We start from the raw sequence: 14,470 nt of genomic DNA on the forward strand, positions 1-14,470 counted from the left end.
CAGGAGGTCACGGTTTGATTCCCAGTCAGGCTCGATCCCCAGTAGGGGGCGTGCAGGAGACAGCAGATCAATGATTCTCTCCAGTCATTGATGTTTCTATCTCACTATACCTCTCCTTTCCTCTCTCTCTACAAATCAATAAAATCATTTTTAAAAGTATTTTAAAAAAATAAAAAGCTAAACTAGAAGCTAGAGAAAGGCCACCCTCCCAACATTGCACCTGCACCTTCCCCTTCCCCACCCCTCACCCCAAGCATGCCCCAGGAGAGGAAAGACAAAGCAAGCAAACAGAATATCCCTAAGCAAACCACCAGTAACAAAACCAGGCACTGCATTCAAGACCTAACTACAGAAATGGGTAATGAAAGAAGGCCAGCCATGATTCAGTTTCTATCCCGCAACGTTACATTAACAGATGTGATTTATTTTCCCATAATTTTCCTGGAAAGAGGCAAATCTCAGGGGGTTTTCCTACTTTATAAATATTTCAGCCAGTCTCATAAATTTGGCAAAGACGATAGAAATGCACATGCCTAGAAGAAACGATTCTCAGCTCCATCAGAGGAGAACCAAAAAAAAACCCTAACTCACCAGGGTGTCGGAGGGAATGAGTCTCCTGTCATTTCTATTCGTGTGGCGTGATGTTTTGTGTCCCAAACCAGCAAACTCAAGGCACCAGGGTGACTAATACATCTTTTTTAAGGAGAGGCAAATGTCCAATGGCCACTGGGAGCATTTATCCAGCTTTCGTGGTGTTTTCCTTCTCTGTGCGTGGAGCTCAGCCTGCGCTCTCACTGCGAAGCACGTGTCCCTTAGGTGCACAGCCTGTCCGCTACCCCTGAAGCTCTGAGATGCAAACTTACCTTCACAGTCTTAGCACCAGAAACCACGACCCAAGTCTCCGGAAGGCCAGACTCCCTCGTTCTGTTGCTGTTGGATGGCAAGAAGGACACACTGTGATTTCTAGGCTGAACAGTATTTGGGGCATAGGAGATTGACTTGTGGGCTCGTGGCGGCCAGCCATGTGACCAGGGTGGGGGGAGGGACAGTCCTGCAGGGTGAGCCTGTTGGCTAACAGACCGGCGTAGTGCAGGGTCTTAACAGAGCTGGCCGAGATCACAGGCAGATGTCTTTGCTCTAAATTTCTTCTTGGATTTTAACTTGGTGGTATTTTATTTTATTTTTATTTATTTATTTTTTTTAACTTGGTGATCTTTTTATGGGAGTGTTAGGTTTCAGCCTGGATTCTGAAGGGTTGGTTTATCTCCCTGCATAGTTTCTATTCCGGATACTTTTTGGATTCTGTCTTGCAGGGATGTTAGAGGTGGAGGTCTAAGAGTCCTTACAGATGACCCAGCCCCACCCCAGGGTCACCCATTATTACAGACAGGTGGTGGCTTATCCAGGAGCCTGCAGAGGCCTGGGTCTGGCATTACCTATGGAGGTGACCCTGATGGCTGGCACCCAAAATTACAACTTCCTTGAATGTCTTTAACCTGTAGGTCATTACGTTTGAGAACTGCTGAGGTGCCAATAGTAGACCTTACCACATTGTAGGTGCCTAAATATGCACCTATCAGATTGGGACATGGCTTAGAAGTTGTGGCAGTCTGTACTCGTGATCAATGAATGAGTTTGTATAAACATGTGCACTTATGTTTCTTATCTTTATCACAATCTTCATTAAATACTCCAAGGTTATCTTTTTTGAGGGAACAGGGGAGATCAAAAGCTGGAGAGGTCCTGGATCTCAAAGACTTGAAGACTTTTCTAGACCAGAGCCCTGTGAGTAACCTTCTAGTTCACTTCTGCCTCCCCACCCACATGGTCCGTGCTGGCTCCCTGCTAACAAAAAGGGAAGTGGTAGTAATGATGGTGGAAATGGCAGAGGTGAAAGTGGTAGGTGTGGCAATATGGTAATTGGACATAAACTGAGGTGGTAAGGTGTAGATGAAGGTGGTGAGGTATAGATGGAGGTGGTGAGGTATAGATTGCATAAACTGAGGTGGTGAGGTATAGATGGAGGTGGTGAGGTATAGATGGAGGTGATGAGGTATAGATGGAGGTGGTGAGATGTAGATGGAGGTAGTAAAAGTGCAAATGGAGGTGGTGAGGTGTAGATGGAGGTGGTAGAAGTAAAGCTGGAGGTGGTGAGATGAAGATAGAAATGGTGGAGGCAGTGGTGGTGGTGGAGGAACGGATGAGAAGACCTTTTAAATGATGGCATAGGAGGTTCATGTGACCTGCTGCGAGTACATAAAAGATTAAACAGTAAAGCCTCCGCATTAGGAGTCTAGTGAACCTTATTCTGTCCCCAGAGCTGTGTGACCCTGGAGCAGAGCTCCCACTTAATAAATAGTGGCTTGTCATGGGGAACTCCCCTCTCCCCAAGCACTTTCCCTTCCCTACTAAGTAGAAGCTTCTGTCCTTTCTGACGTCTTGAGAAAGGTACTCTCTACTCCCCTCTCGGGTGGAGGGTGAGGGGCTCGTGTGTTTGAGGAATCTGGGGGAACACCATGGTCCTGTGCCATGACTCCTCCTGAGAACCACCTGCCCAGAGAAGGCCTGAGCTGCCCCCCTCACCCCCTCTGTTTGCAGTAAACTTTCCAGGACAGGTTCTGACCCAGGTAGGGAGTCTTCCAGTGCTAAGTAGATAAGCTCGATTCTAGGGGGGAATTGGGAAGCTCAATTGTTATACATCCTAAACCAAATCCTCCCATCAGCTTCACGTGTTATAAAGCTATCTTGATTTCTAGCTGTCTGACTTCTGTATCTTATTTCTCATTTGATTTCAAGCATAAGGGAAAGATAGTGAGTAAATATCATCCCCAAATCCCAAAGCCGATGGATCAATCAAAGAACCTGCATGGAGTCGATGGGACTAAATGGTCCCTAGGTTTCCTTCAAGCGCTAACAGCCTGTGATTGTTTGAATCTGTGTCTCTGCAGCATGACAGACATTCATGGAGCTGGGGTGAAGGTTGAGACTCTTAGTGGACGACTTCCTAACTTCTGACTCTCTCCCTTCCTGCTTTTCAATCCAGTGAAGACCTTGAGTCTTCAAACATCGGACTCTTCCCCCTCCATAGTCCCTCGTGGCTTCATGTACTGCCACCTCTGGTCTGGACCCCACTGTGCCGAGCCGGCTCGGCCATGGGTGAACCTGAGAGGGGGCGGTGAAGGATTTAGAAAAGACAGACAAGAGAAAAAAGCCAAGGCTGGGTGGGACACTGCTCTCTGAGGGAGAAACAGCGCCACGGCCTGCAAGCCGAGTCTTTATTTTATAGCCAGTTTCCACGAGGCAAAGTAAGGGCATGGTCACAACGTTCTCGTGGGTTTCCAGTGTACTCAATTACATGCACCGGATCAAGCTTTGTTTACTTGCTGCACCTCCCCCAGCCTACATCACTCAGCCACGTGGGGCCAGAGGTTCGGACCATAAGGTCAAGCTTACAACTATAGCCTTTGGCTATAATTGTGCTGGGACTTGCACGTGGCTTTGCCACAAAAGGATCGTGCCCTCTCATTAGTCCCAGGCTTGAACCTGTCCAAACGCTGTAGCCGCTCTCCACACCCCTCCAGGCCCCCTCATTGATACCCATAACCTCGTGTTACTGCCTGTAAACCTCTTGGTCTAAAACAGCCCACTATTAACCTTCTCATCCTGCACTCAGCTATCTTTCATCTCTGGAGAAAGCCTGTCTTCACAGGGAGAGAATAGAGCCAATACAGAGTGGCAGAGGTGTGTGTGTGTGTGTGTGTGTGTCTGTCTGAGAGATGGTAGTATGGGAGAGAATGAGACCTGGTCCCATGATGCCGATGACCAACTCCATCCCTGCCCTGCCCCATGGTTTGGCTCCATGAGGGGAAGACTATTGAGAGAGGATCCAGGCATCCCTTTTCTCTCCTCTCCCTCCCCTCTGGCCTCTTTCCACATTACTGCCAAGGAGACTGGTTCGCCAGCTGGCTTTAAGCACTAGGGTAAATGCTTGGGGCTTTCAGTCCTTCCTCGCACCAGAGTGGTCAGCTGAGACCCATGTGTTGGCTTAGAAGAAAGGAGAAAGATTGGACCCTATGGTTCTTAGTCAGAGGTGTTTTATATTTGGCCATATCTGGAGACACGTTTGGTTGTCACACTGAAAGGAGAGTTTACTTGCCTCTGGTAGGTAGAGGCGAGGGATGCTGCCAACATCCCACATTGCACAAGACACCTGCGCAAGGAGTTAGCTGGACCCCAACTGGCAATAGTGCTGAGGTTGAGAAATCCTGGATTAGACTGTTCACCCCTCTCTAGTTCTAGGCTCTAGGTTCCCTCTAACCCAGGCCAGTAGAGTACTCCACATGGGTCACCTCAACCATGGGCTCTATAGGAGGGAGGAGGGGCAAAGAGCCTTGGTAATTTGCAGCTTTTGACCTCTGTGCCTCCATTTCCTTTAGAGACCTGGCAGACAGGGGTGGCTACTCACAGGGACAGGTTTCCTTCCATCTCCTGGCCAAATGCCAGCTGAGCCCCACCTGGGTTTAACACATGGCAGGGTTTAGGCAGGATTGACCAGGGGCCCTGGCATGTGGTGGGGGGCAAGATTCCCTGAGAAAACGAGCTCGCTACCCGGGAGAGGCCTGCGAATTTCAGGCCCGGGTGTTGGTGGGCATATGAGTTCACTGAGGGCCCCAGCAGGCTTATCTAGAATTTACCCACAAGACTCACTTCAGTATGTGTAATTTTTGGCTCTCGGATTGTTTGCGCCAAGCTTTGGTGGGTGGTACAAGACTGGCTGTCCCAGATTCTTGTCGACTTTAGCGGCTTTTGAACTGTATCCAGGGTTGAGGAGGGAACATACTGTGACGGTGTCAAGACCGCACAGGAGGGCAAAAAAAAACCACAAAAAAGATGAGATATATTATAGGGAAGCTGAGAAGGCCAAAGAGGCCAGGCTCAGATTATACCGTGGACGGGTCCTCTCCATGCCCCATGTCACCTACCCCCTGATCACGGCTGTGGCCTGTGGCCAGCCAGCAACAGCACAGACCTCAGCTCACTCTGCACCAGCCAAACCGCACATCCTGCTGTTCCTCTAACACCTCAAGCTCATTCCCACCTCAGGACCTTTGCATGTACTGCTTCCCCAACCTTGGGCATGTAGTCAACTCTCTGATCAAATGCCAGCTACGCAAATAGGCCCTCCCGGACCATCCTTCAAAATGCCCCTCCTTAGTGCTTAACTCTGCTTTTGTCTAAATGGCATTTCTACTCAAAACCATATTATGTATTTATTTGTTTACTCATTTATTGTCTGTTCCTCTAATATTGCAGGGACTTTGTCCTGTTCACTGATGTATTCCTGGTACCTAGATAGAGACTCATAAATGGTTGTGTTCAAATACTGGCTCTAGCCCTAGCTGGTTTTGCTTAGTGGATAGAGCATGGGCCTGCGGACCAAAGGGTCCCGGGTTCGATTCCGGTCAAGGTCAAGGGCACGTACTTGGTTGCAGGCTCCTCCCCTGATCCTGGTTGGGGCTAATCAATGTTTCTGTCTTTTCCTCTCTCTTCCACTCTCCCTAAAAATCAATGGAAAAATATCCTTGGGTGAGGGGGAAAACAAAACAAAACACAAATACTGGCTCTATTAACTGTGGGATCTTGGATAAGTTCTCTCTCTCTTCAATTTCTACCACTGAAAAAAATGGTAATACTAATTATATCTACCTTGAATTGTTATAAGAACTAACATATATATATAGAGAGAGATTTTATATATATATAAAATCTTAGGTTAATGTCTGGCCCCTGGGAAATAATTAGTATTAACTAGCAATATTATTACAATTATGACACTCCCAGGAGGCTCACGGCGGCACGTCTATTGTGAGGAGGTGGGAGAGAGATTCCTGGCAGTTTGCAGGAGTGGAGCAGTCATTGTTACTTCTCAGGGAACCAAGACTCCCCGGCAGGTCCAGAACCAGGCGCCTTTCCTTCCTCTGCGCCTGCTCTCTGCTGCCCTCTGGAGGCCTGGGGTGGAGGCTGGCAAAGGCGGGCTGTTAAGGACTCGACAAGACGCTGTATTCCCAGAGAAGAATGAGGCTTTACTACTGGATAGCAGACCTTTACCTAAGCGGGCTGGCCCCCCAAGGCCGCAAGTTTGGCCTTTGACAAAGCTGCCACTGGGGCAGACGTGTTGGGAATAACTGAGGTCTCAGAGGAACTGCAGGTACCTGGGAACTCATCCCTCAGACAGGCCCTGGGAGAGACCCAGCGCTAGCTCACTCCTCCCTACCCCAGGCTATACTTCCCAGACCCTGGGACCGTCCTCGGGCCACCTGTGCCTCGTTTCTATCAGTGGGTATGTGATCTAAATTGTCAGCCTAAAATGAGAGGGCTGTGGGTCCTCTGGGGGTGATTCATTAATGAGAACCTGGAAACACCAACACTGAGGAAAAGATATAATGGGGGGGAAGCTATAAAAACAGTCATGGGGATAGATAGGGAATGTAGTCAATAATATTGTAATAACTAGGTACTAGTATGGTGTCAGGTGGGTACTAGACTTATTGGGGTGATCACTTTGTAAGTTATATAAATATCTCATCACTATATTGTATACCTGAAACTAATATTGTAGGTCAATTATAATTGAAAAACTTTTTTAATTAAAGAGATAATGTGGAAAATATTTTATTTTCAATAGTGACAAAATTCCTAAAACATATAGAAATAAACTTATCTAGAAATGCACATGTCTTATCTGAGGATATATGATAACATTTTGCTAAGAAACATAAAATAAGGTATCATATTCCTGGATGGGAAAACTGAATAGGGCAAATATGTTAAATATTCAGAAAATTTTTATACATTTTAAATGCAATTTCAGTGACATTTGGGATGCAAATGACCAAAAATCATGATTAAAATATCAGCATAGAATTTATTGAGCTTTTACTCTGTATCTCATAGGTTTATGGTCAGGATAAAATGAGCTAATATATATAAAACATTAGAATAGTGCTCGGCGAGTGTAAGCACTCATTTACAGATGAGCTACGTGCCCTTGAACTGGGGACCCTTTGGTCCACAGGCGGACGCTCTATCTACTGAGCCAAACCAGCTAAGGTTTGAGTAAAGGAATCTTGAAGGGCTGCTGTCCTCAAGGTTGTATACGACCATCCCAATGATGTACTTCAGAGATAATACAGTAGCAGAAACACAGAGCCCCGTCCTTCCGATAGGGACATAGATCTCAAGAAGCTCAAAAGCAAACATTTCTACATTTGAGCCAAGGAAACCCAGGGCCAGTTGATTCTGGTTTGGGTAATGGTAACATTGGAGAACATACTGTCTCACCCATTTCCTGTGCCAACATCACTCAAGCTGATGTATCTCCTTTGTTGCCATGGCCACCATGGCTGGTCAAAGAGCAGGGCAGGGAAGGAGAAGATGTTTGTGAGTCTCCATTGCTAGGGCTACGTGCTCCATTACTGCCTCTCTGGGAAGAGGCACTTGACTGGAAGGAGAGTGAGCAGGCACTCGGTCAAGCCACAGCCACTTAGAGCGCCTGCCGTAGATGGGGACAGAAGCTCTCCTTAGCTGGGGATGAGGGGGAGAAAAAGCATAGCTGGTGGGTCATCAGGGTACTCCTGCGAACATCCCCCAGATCATGAGCTCAAGGCTCCGTCCCAAGTCCCCCGGTGACCGCTTAGAGCAGCGGTTCTCAACCTGTGGGTCGCGACCCTTTCACAGGGGTCGCCTAAGACCATCCTGCATATCAGATATTTACATTACGATTCATAACAGTAGCAACATTACAGTTATGAAGTAGAAACGAAAATAATTTTATGGTTGGGGGTCACAACATGAGGAACTGCATTTAAAGGGCCAGAAGGTTGAGAACCACTGGCTTAGAGGGAGGGTGGAACACCCTGCCTTGGGGATAGAGGGGTCTGTATTCCTAAGCCAGAATTCCATGAAGGGCTGGGTGACCCCTTTCTTGGAAAGCTAACTGATCTCCAGGTTCCCGACACGCAAGAACTGCACAGCCTGTTACATCCAGGGAGACAGATGTGGACTGGTTCCGGGGCCCCTCGGGCATCCCTTTCCTCTCATTCCCTAAAGAGCCCAAGAAGCAGTGAAAGGAGGCCAGCTTAGCTGACGTGGGGATTTTTACACAAGTCCATGCCTGCTGGGCTCTTAGGAGCCTCCGGGAAGATGCCCTCAATAACCGGACTGAATTGGAAGAAGGGTGAAGTAGGCACAGGACCAACCACTGTGAAAAGCATGGACTGAAGAGAGGTGGTCAGACCTCCGTGCAGAGAATATAACCAGGCATAGGTCTTAGCCCCCCACTGCAGGTCTGACGTTGCACTGACGTGCAGGCACGGACACGCTCCCCCCTCTGAAGGTGGGGACAGAGGAACAGAGAAAGCGACACTGCTACAGGACAACCTGGCCACTGTCTTACTTGTCCTTTCCTATGTAGGAATAGCGATACTTCATTTAAACAGATTGTCCCTTATCTTTGCACTCTAAGTCGAGCACAGGCCTTTGGCAAAAAGCGATCAAATTCTGACCTGACCCTCAGTGGGCTGGAGAATACTCTCCTTACTATTTGGTTCATTCACTCACACCCCAGACCAGCACCCACAAATCTGTAACTCAATAATTAAAATCCACTCTACTCACCAGTGCAGTGGCCCGCTGCTCCTGGGCCCTGAATCCAATTCCTTTGGGGTGGGCCTTGCGGATGGAATCCACCCACCTCTCCTTTTTCCTACCTCTGCAATTAACATAGCCCCTCCTCTATTGCCTCACCAGCCATTTTAGAACCAGAAGGTCTTTGTCTATTCATAGACACTGTAAAAGTAACATTGGTCTTGTGCTTTTTAATCTAATTTCAGTGCCTTCCAGGATTCTCATTGGTTTATCTAATCAGCATGTCCTAGGGAGGTTTGTTACGGGCCCGTTCGCTTGTCCAATCACCATGGAGCCAGCGAAGGCAATTCCCTGGATAGAAGGGGCTCCTCTAAAACAGACAGCTCTCAAGAAATATGTCAGACTGTTTGCCTCCTTGCTCCATGGGCCTGAACCTTCCAAGTCCCACCTCCACTCTAGCTCTTCCAACCCCAAATCCTGATTCTTCAGAGAATGATACCGACTAGGACAATCAAGAAGTCATTTGTACAAACCAAACCCTGAAAGAAAAACATTATGGGTGGTTTTTCTAAGTTTTATGCAGATTTTGACCTCATTTTTATTAATTCCTCTTCAGTAAGTAGGAAAGATCTGATGAGGAGGAAGAAGTGGGCAAGGGGACGTTTGGAGGGAGGCAAGAAGGAAGAGACAGTGAGTGGGAAGTAGGTGGGGGAGGTGGAGAGGAGCATTCTGGGAAGTCTCCAGCAGTGAGGCAAATCCAGGTGCCAGGTGCTGGGCGTGGTACTACACACACCCACCCTCATGTAACTCTCTCAACTGTCCTGTGAAAAGACAATTTCATCCCCAACCTTGCAGACATGAGGCTCAGAGAATAATACTTGTCCATGGGCTCCTAGACATACGAGAAAGAGCAGGGGCTGGAAGCTCCATTAAAAAATGAACTCTGCCTCCTTCTTCCTCAGGCCCTTCTGTGCATTCTGAGTGTCTTCAGGCCCGTATCTTGTGGTTTACTTTGCCTTCCAGGTAGGAAACTTATCTTCTGGTTTAAAGTCCTCACTTTCTTCCTAGATAAGGTAAAGTTTTCCCTCGCTGAAGAAGCCGCCCCCTTGGGCCTAGGGCCACCTATAGCAGACGTGTGGAAAGCTGTGTTTCGGAGGCCATGGCTGAACTATCACAGTCACCCTACAGCCCAGTTTCTCTCATTAATCCATGGGATCAAAGACTGGCGAGACTAGGCGACCAACTCATCCCAGTTTCCCTGAGGCTGCCCTTTGCCCTTTCATTTTTTACAAAGGAGTATCAAGACGGGTTTTAAGTAATTTATCTTGGATTTTGTTCACGGGGGCTTTGGAAAACAAAGTTTGATTTCACAACCTGGTAAGCAAGTTGTGTTTACTCCTCGAGTTCACGAAGTTCAGTCCCACCTTCGGTCCTTACTCAATTGTTTGAGGTCCTGGCTGCCTGCCAGGATGACCAGTCCTGGCTGACCTTCCCCACTAAAGACAGAAGTGTCGCTTCTTGCAAAACAGGCCTGGCTTTCACTTTTCATGAAAACCTGACAAGCCATTAGTGCTGCTGAAGGGCCCAGCCAAGGGTCTTTCTAAACCAGGTGGTGCCCTTGGCTGCCAAGTATGTAGGCGACCTCGAACTCCACAGGAGGGTCTGCCATCGCTCAGCTCCCCTGTCCTATAGGAAGTGTCAAGATCTGATGGCCTAAGCATTGAGAGAGAGTGAAAACTCGTCGCTTCACTTCCCTGAGAAAGGCAAGGAGCATACATGGGACCATTAGTAATCAGTTTTCAAAGCACATTAAATCAGCTAAGCTAACTATTTCAACATAGGCTCATCATTCCAATTGTTTTGACATTTTCCAGAAAGTTCTTTTTCATTGTTAGGAAATAAAAACCTAGAAATACCTGTATGCCAACCCATCAAGAGACCAACCGCTATCTCACCCAATATTGTACCTGCAGCCACCCCAGTTGTTTTGACCTTTCTACTTCAATGGCTGACGGCAACAATGGAATGCTAGACCTCACCCAGATGGTGACCTTGATGGCCAGCCCCACTGGGACAGGTAGGAGTCAGCCCCTCCTGCAAGTCCCCAGGTGATGCTAATGCTGTTTGGTCAGGGGACTACACTTTGAGAATCACTGCTCTACATCTAACAATGCAGAGGAAATGCAAGAGGCAGAGGAACCTATTGACACCATGAGGATGCACTAAAACAAAATTCAGACTCTGAGGAACAGATCATTCCTTATAATTTATAAGGAAAAAAAAAAGCAAGAAAGAAAAACAAGAGATTAAGGACTTAATAGGCATAGAGAGCACAGCCAAGATGGCAGAGCACAGCCTTGTCTTGCACGTGGAGCTGGATGCCCACATTTACCAGATGCTGCCGTGGCCTCTGGCAACAGATACAGGCTGGAATTTGGCCCAATCTGCTTAGACTGGTCATGGCCAAGTCACTTTAATAGGGAAGAGTGCCTATGTCAACTTGAGTATGAAATATCACGTGAGCTCTTTGCCCAGGCACCAGTAGACTATCCTGGCGTTGCTGAGGAGACAGTGATAGATTCTAGCTCAGTGATGGCGAACCTATGACACGCGTGTCAGAGGTGACACGCGAACTCATTTTTTTGGTTGATTTTTCTTTGTTAGATGGCATTTAAATATATAAAATAAATATCAAAAATATGTCTTTGTTTTACTATGGTTGCAAATATCAAAAAATTTCTATATGTGACACAGCACCAGAGTTAAGTTAGGGTTTTTCAAAATGCTGACACGCCGAGCTCAAAAGGTTCGCCATCACTGTCTAGCTTCTACTTTGTAATCTGGTTCCCGGATTGACACTAGGCATAGTGCTTTCATTGGCATTCCCTTCATACGTCAGGACAATGCCTTTGACTTTAATATCCTTTTGCAGAATCATTTCAAGTGAGTAAAACAGGTATCTGAGATGTCCAAAGGATCTGAAACCAAATATGGCTATGGAAAACCACTCCCTCCACTTCCTGTAGCACAGGCTATACAAATTGCATGTATTTAGCTATATTGTATTCAATTATTGTTGCACTTAGCTTAAAATAAGGATTGCTATTGTATTTAAGAGAATCAATGAATGTTACTATTTGTGAAACTGAATATTTTGTGTGTGCTTATAAACATTACCTATAAATCAGCACTTGGGAAATTTTTACTTTCTTAACCTATTAATACCAGGAATTAAATATGAAAAATTTAATAGAAAAAAAATGACGCTTGGGGCACAAATCTTTGAGAGGTTGGAACCCCTCCGCCTCGGCGTTTATAAGTCCAGAATTTTGACAGGGATAGGAATGGAGAAAGTCGTCTTTCCTGGCCAGTGTTCTATACTCTCCTTCACCATATCCAGTGCTGAGGACAGCTCCATCACCCTCCCATGTGTCCATGTCTCTTCCTATGAAAAGAGGGTGTGTCAGTGGCTCCTCCACCATTTTCTGCTGGCTAAAAAAGCGCAGCATCTTGCCAGACCAGTGTTGCTGAGTGGTTAGCATCGACCTATGAATCAGTTTTGATTCCCAGTCAGGGCACATGCCTGGGTTGTGGGCTTGATCCCCGGTAGAGGGCCGTGCAGGAAGCAGCCGACCAATGATTCTCTCATTATTGATGTTTCTGTCTCCCTCTCCCTTCCTCTCTGAAATCAATAAAAATATATTTTAAGGAAAAAAGTAAAGTGCAACATCTTTGGATGAGTTGGAGTTACAGTTTCAGCTATTTGACAGGTTCCCCAAAGTGAAGGCTTTGATACCCATCTCAAAAGCAAAGTATTCTCCATCACTGTCCCTTCCCGCTGCCCAGCCTTTTCACGTACAATCCTTCTCAGCGGGATGGGCACCATCTAGTTGGTTCAATAATGGGCAACTTGAGGCAGAAACAGAGGATAGAACTTCTTCCTGTGGCACCTATTTGGAGGCTTTGTTGAAATCTAATCCCCAAGGTGACGGTACTTGAAGACGGGACCCATGGTAGGTAATTAAGTCATGAGTGTGGGGACCCTGTGAATGGGATTAGTGCCCTCAGAAGAGGCAGAGAGCTAGTGGACTCTTTCTGCTTTGTGATGAAGTGAAAAGTCAGCTGCCTGTAACCAAAAAAGCACCCTCTCCAGAACCGGACCGTGTTGACACCCTGATATCAGACTTCCAGCCTCCAGAACCGTGAGAACTAAAATTTTGTTGATAAGCCACATGGTTTACAGTATTTGTTATGGCAGCCCAAGCTAGGACAGATGCTTACACTTTGAACGAATGGAATCCTTGTAGTTTCAAAATACAGGGTGTCCCCCCAAAATGTATACACACACTTTAACAGCTGATAGTTCAATTCTGAAAATGAAAAGTATTTTAATAAACACTGCCTTTATAATTATTCAAAGTGTGTGTACACCTTGTTTTGGGGACACCCTATATTCTGTCCTTGACCTCCATCTTTTATCTCTTCCTAACTTCGGGTCCATTTTATTTTTTCATTGTACTCCCCCTCCAGCAGCTCTATTCTTGCCGCGCCATGGCAGGGCATCTTTAATAGAAAACACCAAGGAAAATATCTATTCTCACCAGTGACTAAGTCCTGGACACTGTTCTCCGTCTTCTCCATGTTGTGTTCTCTGTATTCTCAGGATGATAATACAGAATATATTCGAAGTGCTGACACACTGAAAATGAAGTTAAGACGTATACATCTAAAGCATATGTTGTATTGGTGCAATAATGGTCATCTAAAATATGGGACTCAAGAGACAACTATTTGTAGTATATTGTCTTTCTCTTGAACTTTACCCAAATACACATACTGCAAAACAAACATTTATGAGGCAATCAGGGAAATCTGGACACTGGTTGTAATGAATTATTTTTTGGGTAGTTGTCTTTTTCTAAGAGTGTTATCTTTTAGTACCGTGGTCAGCAAACCGCGGCTCTCGAGCCACATGCGGCTCTTTGGCCCCTTGAGTGTGGCTCTTCCACAAAATACCACGTGCGGGCGTGCATGTACAGTGCGATTGAAACTTCGTGGCCCATGCACAGAAGTCGGTTTTCGGCCTGGGCCGAAGAAGTGGCATTAGACGAAGTGGGGGTATGTTCGCTGAGGACCCCTCAGATTGAGGACATTTTTAGCAAGGTTTGCCGAGCCGCAGCTTGCCGACCACTGTTTTAGCACTAAAATACTTCAGAATAAAATAAGATGTCCGAGATTTGCTTCAAAATAATTGGGGGGGGGGGGGGGGGGTATAGATTTTAAAAAAAAGATCTGTCTTAAAATGATAAATATGGGCACAGGAAGATTCATAACACTCTACTTCCTTCATGTATATGTTCAAGTTTCCCATAATAAAAAGTAACAAAACTCAGGGTGACAGACATATTTATTCTGACTCCAGGTCTCACCCCAAACTCCCCAGCTCTGGAGAGGAATGGAGGCCAACACCAGGCCCCCTCCCCTGAGCACCCTGGCGGTCGTGCTCTGTCCCTGGAGCAGCGCTGCCTGGTTCAGCTGGCATGTGGTAGGGATGGAGGAAGGCTGGGTGCATGACATGCTTCTCAACATGCACAGAGGAGAGGGCAGTATAGAGCATGACGCCCCGGGAGGCAGGAGGGGCTGCTCACTCTCACCCCGTGTCCCTGGGTGCCCCAATACTGAGCAGGGGCCAAGTCTCCTGTGCTGTGAGGCTTCCTTGGGTGGAACACCTGTGCTCCTGATTCACTTTACTCCCAGGCTGGGCCGGACGGAATTGGCCTGGGCCTCGCAGCTCCTAGGATTGGCTGCAGACTCCTGCTCCCCA

The 14,470-nt window shown here is 46.9% G+C and overlaps 1 protein-coding gene across 1 annotated transcript in view; it reads right to left on the bottom strand.

Moving 5' to 3' along the window:
- SLC4A5 (solute carrier family 4 (sodium bicarbonate cotransporter), member 5) overlaps nt 1-13,418 on the bottom strand; it is an 89,395-nt gene extending 75,977 nt beyond the window's left edge. Inside the window, exons 1-2 of the mRNA XM_005869430.2 lie at nt 13,248-13,418; nt 864-930 (exon numbers count right to left, since the gene is read on the bottom strand). The gene's annotated coding sequence lies outside the window, so the exon portion shown is untranslated. The remainder of the gene's footprint in view (nt 1-863; nt 931-13,247) is intronic.
- Nucleotides 13,419-14,470: the final 1,052 nt, after the last annotated feature.

This window comes from Myotis brandtii, unplaced genomic scaffold (genome assembly GCF_000412655.1).
Source record: "Myotis brandtii unplaced genomic scaffold, ASM41265v1 scaffold294, whole genome shotgun sequence".
Taxonomy (NCBI): Eukaryota; Metazoa; Chordata; class Mammalia; order Chiroptera; family Vespertilionidae; genus Myotis; species Myotis brandtii.